Source organism: Pangasianodon hypophthalmus, chromosome 27, assembly GCF_027358585.1.
Source record: "Pangasianodon hypophthalmus isolate fPanHyp1 chromosome 27, fPanHyp1.pri, whole genome shotgun sequence".
Classification (NCBI taxonomy): domain Eukaryota; kingdom Metazoa; phylum Chordata; class Actinopteri; order Siluriformes; family Pangasiidae; genus Pangasianodon; species Pangasianodon hypophthalmus.
Window position 1 is genome coordinate 8,774,114 of NC_069736.1, and position 10,099 is coordinate 8,784,212.

At 37.4% G+C, this 10,099-nt stretch overlaps 1 long non-coding RNA gene across 1 annotated transcript; it reads left to right on the forward strand.

Moving 5' to 3' along the window:
• Positions 1 to 533: 533 nt before the first annotated feature.
• On the forward strand, positions 534 to 9,886 carry LOC128317582 (uncharacterized). Its single transcript, XR_008301091.1, has 3 exons — positions 534 to 1,196; positions 6,847 to 6,978; positions 7,755 to 9,886. It is a non-coding gene; the product is annotated as an uncharacterized LOC128317582 (long non-coding RNA).
• Positions 9,887 to 10,099: the final 213 nt, after the last annotated feature.

Genomic DNA, 10,099 nt, shown 5'->3' on the forward strand with positions numbered 1-10,099 from the left:
ATTCAGAGTTGATTGTTACATGCTTTTAGTTGATTGTTTTTGATTATTGTTGATTGTTACATGCTTTTAGTAAGGATTTAATACTGAAATTTTGCACATTGTCATTCAGACCTCAGACATAACTACAGAATTAATTCTATTCAGAAGTTGCATGAGAGTCACACATGCATGGTGGAGTCTGAGTAAAACAGAGATGAGTGCTTGGTCAGCTTATCATTCAAACAGTGAGCATGTTTTCTTTACAGGAGAGAATATCAAATTAATAAACTTTTTTTTAATTACATTTTTTTTTATTAATTCAACCATTCAAAATAACAAATTAAAAGTATGATAAAATATCCTTCCCCATGCAGACATTATGACTTAATGACCTTGATTTAGTATCTTGCTGCTTTATATGCACAAGTAACTCTTGTCACATCCAGCTCCATACTGCCACTGATCCAGGAGCTGCCACCATGACACATTCCACTCTGCCCACACATATACTTCTTTCCCACTCACCTGCCTATTGATCACACCTGTTTCTCAGTTTTGTTCATCAGCAATGTACATATATACCTGTTTTCTCTCTATCTTTGTGAGTTTTTGAGTCTATTTTTCTTTTCTTTTTCTCCTACTTGGCTCTGGGTTTGCCCTTTATTATCATTTTTGGTTATGACTTTTGGACGTTTTAAAAAATGATTACTAACAGGAATGTTCATGCAGCAATATATTGTAAATGAGATGTTTATTTCATTTTTTCAACTGTGTCTTGCCTTTATGTTACATCATATTAATTTGACAGCAATCAAACATACAATTTCCTTCTTCATTCCACATTTTCTGTCTTTGATTTTTTTTTGGCTTAAAGGCAAGTGACCAAAGAGAGTGTGTTACATGCACTTCAGGTGATGTTAATTTAGTATTATTAGTATTATTGATATTGAGCACAGACTCAAAGAGCAGGAACACGGCCTATTGTTTTTGTTGGTGTGTAGCATCATGGTCCTGCAAATGCAGAGTAATTAAAATCAAACTTGATCAATTCATACATTTTAACCTGTTGTGAAATTTCAAATGTTTAAAAAAATTTTTCAGAGCACAATTGTAAGTTCTTTTTTCTTCCAAACCGCACTGTAGTTGGATGATGGATATGACCAATTGCTTGAGACTGGAGTACAACAGCGGTTAATGTGCTGCAAGCTGGCATCAAGGTACGGCTTACTAAAGTGTTACCTTCCACCTAATGCAACAGATCAAATAGCTGATGCATTTTATGGTATATCAGCCTAAGTGCCTGGTTTATTCCATAGTGCACTATTTTCATAAAGAAGCATTTGGGTATATGATTTAGAGAATGCAGGGAATATGCAGGGAATATACAACTTGGTATAAGAGCACACATAATGGCTGCAGTTGTAGATGTGAACACCATATGCCGTTGGTGGTATACAGATTTCCCCCTCTACAGTTAAAGCACGGGAAGTTGATAACATCTGATTCAGTAGATACTGAGCACACTGTCCACAGAGTTAGTTGCACTGTTGAACACTCCTGAACACAGGGGTCTGCCCCATAGAGGTGCATTATCTACATACTAGAGACTGATTGACAGTTTGTTTCTGGGAGTGTACATATGAGTAAGGAAGCACACGCAACTATACTTGTACACAGGCCAAGAAGTGGTTAAATTTGCCACCTCCTGGGCAGCAGTGTCATTGGCAAAACATGGAGTTCTACAGATTTTACAGACTAAATGTTGTGTCATCACACCCCATGTGTTCTGTGGTGAAGTTGAGTGACTCTCTTCCATAATCAGGAACAGTTTCTGATCTTGAGTAATTCTCAACCTCACTAGAAAACAGCATAGGTTCGTCCTAATTGGAGTACAATAATGTGACTCAGTAGATATGATTCTCAGTAGAAGACAGCAGTACCCTGAATGATGCTTGTAGTGGGGGCCTTCTATAAACAACACACATGACTCACATTCATGAGGTGATGACTTTACTATTAGGAAATCATTAGGAAATGAGCACACTCCACTACTTCTGGGAGGGAACTTCCCTACCAGTCCTCCATGTAGTCATAGAACCACTGTTATATACATATCCTACCATTTTAAGGGGGGCATACATGCTGTGGTAGTTTGTGGACATATACTGTATACTGTATAACATGTCATTTTATACTAATCACTGATTCAGCAGTAATGCACAGTATGCCATGGCTAATCTCTTACTTAATCAATGTCTATGGAAGTTTTTATGTTCCTGTATCTGTTGCACATACAGGATTAAATGCGGCTTGTATCATTTTAGATCATTTGTCAAACTTCAGCATTCATTGGGTTAAATGGGAACATGGGTTATGCACACTGAATACAAGTCAACACTCAAGTCTGTCCTGTCCTGGGAAAGTCTCATGTGTTTTGTATCATATGTTCAGACAAATCAAATTTGCATTTTGCCATTTGCTCAAGTCAGCCTGTGTAATCACAAGAGTCTCCACTTACTGACAGCCAGAAGATAATTACCAGTATGTAATATCAAAATGCAGTGAAATCTCATTGTAAGAATCTATGCTTAAAATTTTCAGTGTGGTAAATCCTACAGCTGTGCTAGTGTGGGAATCTGGCCTGACCCACTGAAATACAATTAGTACAATCACCATTCTCTGGATGCTCATATTACATGTGGGTAGTCAGATGCCAGATGGTATAATTCTACCCCTTTCCCATAAGTTTCTTAAGCAACCTCAAAGTTCAGCTTTTCTGTCACAGAGCTTTTAGCTTAATGGCTCTGATTAGTATTAGAAGGCTGGAGGAGTATATGAAAAGGTCCAGATGCCTTTTTCCTTCTAAGAGTGCTATAATCTTTTGGCATGCAGCAGGAGTGTGAGAATAAAGAAAGAAAGAAATTACAATCAACTTCAGAAATATGAGCAACTTTCATTAGAAAAATTTATGTTATTTTCTAACATGTAATAAGCAATATTTTAAATTAGGCCTTTTTTGTGTAGTCATTGCAAACAGCTTGTTATTATAGAAGTGGTGATCGTTGGGGCCTTCTTTGCACTTTCACCATTTTCCTCACTTTGTGTGGGAACAATATGCATGCAATGCATGCAATTCCTGGAAAGTTTTCAACTGTTCCAGACTTTTAGAACTGTTTTAAAGCAGTATTGCTTATTGTGCTTAATGATACCTTAATGAACTGCTTATGTATTATAATTTGTATTAATGCATTATATCCATTACCTGATTGATATAGGTTAACAATCATCAGTTGGTTTTGTGTTAAAAGCTCTCATATTTGGTCAAAGGCAATATTTTAAAAATATATATTTTCAAGGACCAAAGCTTTTTTGCATTTATTTAAAAATAATAATATGTGGCATCAAGTGTTTTTTTTTGATAGAAAATGGACAAAGTTGTGTGCTCATTTTGTTAGAGGAAATATTTTTTGTCTTTTCTCCTGTAGAGCGCAAATAATTCTGGAGTTGCCTGTAAACTGGTTGGAAGAAACAGCATAATGGCTATGAAGGAGTTGTCTCAAACTCAAACCAGGCCTAGGGGTATGATCAAAGCCATGTGTGCTGTCATTCATACTAGTCTTGGCATAAATGCAGGCAGGTTCAACTGCTAGTGGGTTGCAGCAAGATAAATACAACACACACACACACACTATATATATATATATATATATATATATATATATATATATATATATATATATATATATATATATATATATATACACACACAGACACTCACAAAGCACTTTATTAGGAACACCCATCCACCTACTCATTCATCCAATTATCTAATCACCCAGTCATGTGGCAGCAGTGCAATGCATAAAATCATGTAGATACAGACCAGCAGCTTGGGGGAACGTTCACATCAACCATCAGAATGGTTCTGATGAATATGATCTCAGTGATTTTGACCAAGGCATGATTGTTGGTGCCAGACGGGCTGGTTCGAGTATTTCTATGACTGCCAATCTCCTGGGACTTTCATGGACAACAGTCTCTAGAGTTTCCTCAGAATGGTGCAATAAAGAATAAACATCCAGTGAGGGTCAATTCTGCAGAAGGAAAGCTTGTTGATGAGAGAGCTAAACAGAGAATGGCCAGACTATTTCGAGCTGTCAGAAAGGCTACAGTATCCCAGATAACTCCTCTGTACAATTGTGGTGAGCAGAAAAGCACAACACATAGAACCTTGAGGCGGATGGGCTACAACAGCAGAAGACCATGTCAGGTTCCACTTCTGTCAGCCAAGAACAGAAAGCTAAGGCTGCAGTGGGCGCAGGCTCACCAAAACTGCAGTTGAAGACTAGAATAATGTAGCCTGGTCTGATGAGTCTTAATTTCTGCTGAGGCACACAAATGGTAGGGTCAGAATTTAGCACCAACAGCATGAATCCATGGACTCGCCTTATGTCGACAGTCTAGGCTGGTGGAGGTGGTGTAATGGTGTGGGGAATGTTTTCTTGGCACCCTTTTGGCCTGTTAATACCAATCAATCATTGCTTGAATGCCACTGCCTATTTGAGTATTGTTGACCATGTGCATCCCTTCATAGCCACAATTTACCCATCTTCTAATGGCTACTTCCAGGATTATAATCTACCATGTCACAAAGCAAAAGTTATCTCAAACTGGTTTCATGAACGTGAGAATGAGTTCAATGTTCTTCAGTGGCCTTATGTATTTATGTATATATGTATGTATGTATGTATGTATGTGTGTGTGTGTTTAGGGGGTGCAAAGTGTCTGTGCATATGTGTTATGGATTGCCTGTGGACCCTTTAAGTGCAGCCTGACAAGAAGAAAGTAACGGCCCATCACATATGTATGTCCTGTTCCCTTTGAGGTTCACTTTTTGGCCCAGCCAAAGCCCAATCTGGTAGTGATTGAGAGGATGACATCATCAGAGAGCTTGCTGTTGGAAGGGAAATGTGGCAGGGAGCTCTGTGCGTGTGTGTGTTTAGGGACCAGGATGAAGATAGGTGGGGAAAAAACAGTAATGAAAAGAGTGTGCTTCCTGATAACATTAAGCACATTTTATGTTTTATTTTTCTGCACAATTATATTAAACCATCTTCTACTGCTTTTCCTGTTCACTTACACTGCAAGTGAAATTTTTCAGATGTGCCTGTGTGGCAGTCTAAAATGTTAGTACTGACACCAGATAGTCAGTATCCTGTCTGCCTTCGTCAGTCTGTTATCTTAGACAGGAAGTAAAATTGAGGCTATGAACAGTGCTGATACATTGCATAAAGATTTTTTTCTATCCTCCTTATGGGGTTTCGCATCTCCCCAAAGCAGCTGTGCTTCTGTGGCCTCTGCCATGAGAAAGTTGATCCGATAAATAAACTACTTATGAGTTAGACTAGTCTGGAACAAGTGGCCTGTCAGGCAGATAAAGTCCCTTCCATATGCCTATTTGCACTGACGTGACCCACGTTTGTCTCTGCTGCAAGCCTAGTTATGATGCAAATGGCCAGCAAAAGATGAACAGATATACAGAGCCACCAAATGTCATTTTTTCTGCAACTCAGAAAAAAGCTATCACATCTAAAGAGGGTCTATGTTTGGAAGCATGAGCTCAGGGCACGGGCTGTCTTTTGTGTTTTTTTTCTTCTGTTCTTGGTGAATCATAAAGCAGTTCCGTGTGTGTGAGACACTTTGAAGAGGATATCAGATTGATGTGTTTTGAGTTGGACTATTCTGGGCATGCTGTTACATCAGAGCTGCCTCCCTCCATCTTTTCTCCACTCCACTCTATATGAAACCCTATACACTCACCAACACTTTGGTCTGACTTGAAAGGATTAAACGTAGGCGTGTGTGTGTGTGTGTGTGTGTGTGTGCACGTATGGGGGGATTACATACACACTTCCAGCTGTGCAACCCTTGTAACACATGATTGCCATGCTGTTACAATATACCATTTATGTTTACCATGTTGTTCTGCATGTTATCAGTAATTCAAGTCTTTTTACCTTGTCACCTGTATTATATTCTTGCTTTGCACTGTTTCTTGCTCACATTTGAGAAAACCTTGAACTATTCTTGTTTTTTTAGCAAATACTCAGAAGACATTTCCACAAACACAGACAAAGTGTAAGTGTAGACAGTGTGTCTGTGATGTAGAGAACCATTTCTACTCTAAAGTGTATTGCAAAGTTTGGTAGAGGGAAAGGGGGATTATGGAGTTGATAATGTCTGTACATCAGAAATGCGTGTGCACCACGGTGACCTTGTTTCCCCACACAGAACAAATATTCCAATGTCTGATTATTTGGGCTAGTTTCAGGTCTTTTGTGTGGCTGTTGTGATGTAGTCGGGCTGGGAATTTTGCTTAAACCTGGCAATCCAGAGCTATTAGCTTGATTTTCTTTACAGCATTTCTGATCTGTTTTCTCTAGTCTGGTACAGTCTTTTCTGTGGTATTGTGTTTTCCTCTGTTTTTGACCTGCATATTAACTAGTTTGTGAGTGTGGGTTTACCTCGGTTAGCTGTCTGCTTGTTTCCCGACCATTGCAATTGACTGATATGATGACTTTGAACAAGGCTGAATAAAGCTCTGCATTTGACTCTATGCCTCTTTCCCGAGGCCTCCCTGTTACAGGTGGACCGTTCCAAGAGATAAAGCTTGCTATTTATCCACCAAAACAAAACCAGGCCAAGAATCTTCTATCTGGAGGAGACGACACACTTCCACCCTTCCCTGAAATGACATTGGAACATTTGATTTGTGGCATGGAAGGATTTTTAGTTCTTTGTGTGTGACACATTCTGACATACTGTTCTAGGTTAGATAAATGCACAAACGGATTCCTCTGGTTTCAGTTGTTCTCTTATCAGGTCCTGGAGAGTTTTGGAGTCAAATGCAAGTGCTAATGAAATGCAGGACATCCAGTGGACCACCAGAAGACTGTGTATTCTCTCTGGATTCTGGATAACTAGAGCTACACACAATGTGTGAGTTTCTGGCTGAACTCTTTGATGTGTGACATTTGTCATGAAATTGCTATGAAAAATATTTTATAGTGATCCCTTAATTGAAAAGTGCCTGAAAGGGTGTCCCTCTGTTATATGAGTATAGCTATAAAAAAGAAGAAAAAGAAACTTAAATATAATTTTGGGCAGTCTTTCCTGCCAAAACTGGAGGCCAGAAACCAAATAATTAATTGGCTTGTGTCCTCTGGGTTGTATAACCCACAGGCATCTTTAATGAAAAGCAAGCTCATGGCTCACTGTTTTACCATCCAAACAAGTGTATCCTTCTTTCCCTAAGCTCTTCCTATGTAATGATCCTAACTAATCTGCTTAAATGTTTATATTGGTAGTTATATTAATAATAAAAAAAATATATGTAATATTATATATTACTATAAAAGACCATTTTATAGCTCCCATCTTGGGCTTATCTCACAACTCATCAAATATTACAGCTTAACATGTGTACAGTCTTCACCAGAAAGTATGCTGTCCTCAGAAAATATATTGCTTGACTTATCAGTTGATCTGCTCATCCTTGTCTCTCGCTGTGTTGTGATCTGGTGAGATCTCTATCACTTCTGTCTTCTTTCTTCCATTTATTTGAGTTCCACATCATCTGTCCTTTATTTTAATCTTCAACACAGGATTTAATTAAATGTTTTTTTTTAATGACCATACTGAATTCCATCCAAGTGTTTCATCAAATGAGAGGCTGTGCTCTGTCAGCTTAACATTATTCTTTTTTTCCATGGCAGGAGTAGAATAAGAAGAGTTGGCACTTTTTTCAAGCTATGCTGACAACTACACATTTGCCAACTGATCTCCATTAAGCTCTTACTCGTTGCTTCATTGAGAAGAAAGTTACAGATGTTCAAATATCTAAAGATTTTTATTCACTGAGAAAACCTGATGACACAGTTGAGGTTTCATTAAAAAAAAAAAATTAACATGACGTTTTGGGTCAGTTTTGTACACTTTGATATGTGCTTTTCCAGACAGCTTTTGCTCAATTTTATCTAAAATTCCTTGATACCTGGTTGTCTTTGGGTTTGTGGGATAATCTTCAAAAGTATGGTAATTCCCATCAAACACATTCTTAAATCCAGGACGAGGAATGATGTAATCACAACGATTTAGAAATGATGTAATCACAACGATTTAAGCACAACAATTCACTGAAATGTGTTGTCTTCACATTAGTTAATATTAGTTAGGCTTTGACTGATGATCACACTCACTGTTTAAACATGAACTCTAACACTGAACCATGACCTTTCCTAAGTACCATAAAGGCATCTCCTGACCAGTTTGGTCTAAAATGGAGGATTTTCGTGTTGTTTTGCCACTGTCATTTATCAGCCAACACAGCCACGATGTTCCTGGCTGAGGTTCTTGCCAGTTTCTTATAGTCCCAATGACCAGAACTGGCACTCAAAACCAAGGCTCTAATCACCAACAGATTCAACAGATTTGGGGTTTGTTATAAAATAATGTTATTCAATCCCAGTCCTGGTCAAAAATAAATGTAATGAAGTTGAATATTTTATTTTTTTTTAAAAAAAGTAAAAATACTATGATTTGATTATCCTTGCCCTGCCCCTACCATTTTGGTGTTTGCTCACTCATATGACCTAATTCAACTCATCGGCTAATTACCAAACCTGAACTCAGTTTGCTGGGTGAGTCAGAGAAGGGAAAACACCAAAATATTCAGGGTGGATACTCTAGAAACAGAATTGAGGAGCACCATTACATCATGTTCCTTGGTTATATGTCTTCGTTATGCCATTGCTTCATGGATCTACCATTTATCTGAAGTGTGTTCTGTAGGTTCACTGGAATCAGATCTAGATAATTAATAGATTTTTGGATTTGTACTAAACCCTTGCATTAAGATTTAGTTCGGAAGCTGTAAAAAATAAATATACCACAGGGGTGGTCAGATCAGTTACCCACACAAACTATAAACAGATTATGCAACCAGTTTTTTAATCCTGATTTCCCAGCAGACATGTAGGTTCAGTTCATTCCTGAATCCTGCCACCTGCTAACCTACAGACATCAACCATCACCTTGCAGTTAACTTGAGCCAAAATGAAGACAATAGCCAGACCAAGATAGCGTCTTGGAGAGAACAACATAGCAAATAGCTAAAATGTTAGCCAAAGATTTGCTGTTGTTTTGCCAAGTGTGCAGACACAATATGCTATGTTAGAAACATTATCAGGAGAGGATAAGGACTATAGTTACATAAAGTCATGCTTTTCTCAGGGATTTGAGTACTCATTCATTGTTTTGGGCAATTAAGTGTATATTCTTATGCACATCCCAAGTATGTATTAATACACTTAACCATCTAACTAGTAATACTTTTGGGTTAAAATCAGTGGTTGAAAGAGTACAAAACTCACTGATTTGAGTATAGACACTGCTACTGCAGTAGTAAATGACTTCAGTAACAGTAAAAGTATTGATCAAAAGAAATTGAGTAAAAATTACTCAAGTATGATTAAATAAGTCATCTGGTAGAAAACTACTTGAGTAATTACTTTTTACAAATTACTTTTTATGTTTAGAATTGGCACAACTAACCTGAAAATGTTCCATATCTGAGGAAAGCATTTTTTTTTAACAATTATGTTAACTAGCTAGTTAGCTAGCTCATATTAATTCATATATGTTTCTAGCTACATAATTAGCTATCTAGCAAAGATGCTACACATTATCCTGAGCACTACGTATAGACTGTAGCAGCATTTAGATATATTTAACACAACAGACAATCACTACAGAACATCGAAGTGATATCTTAAGTCCACAGGTTTTGGCTTGCATAATTTGCAGATCATTATCGTACTATTTTCCTTTGAATTATTAAAAAAAATTAGTTTACAGTCTTAGGGGTTTCATAATTATAAATGCATTATTATGCTTTTTTTGCTCTGTTTGTGATCAAAAATAAATGTAATGAAGTTGAATATTTTATTTTTTTTTAAAAAAAGTAAAAATACTATGATTTGATTATACTCAAAATATACCGTTACAGTGAACCATTTACTCAAGTACTGTAACCATAGCAAATGTAGTTTGCTACTTTTCA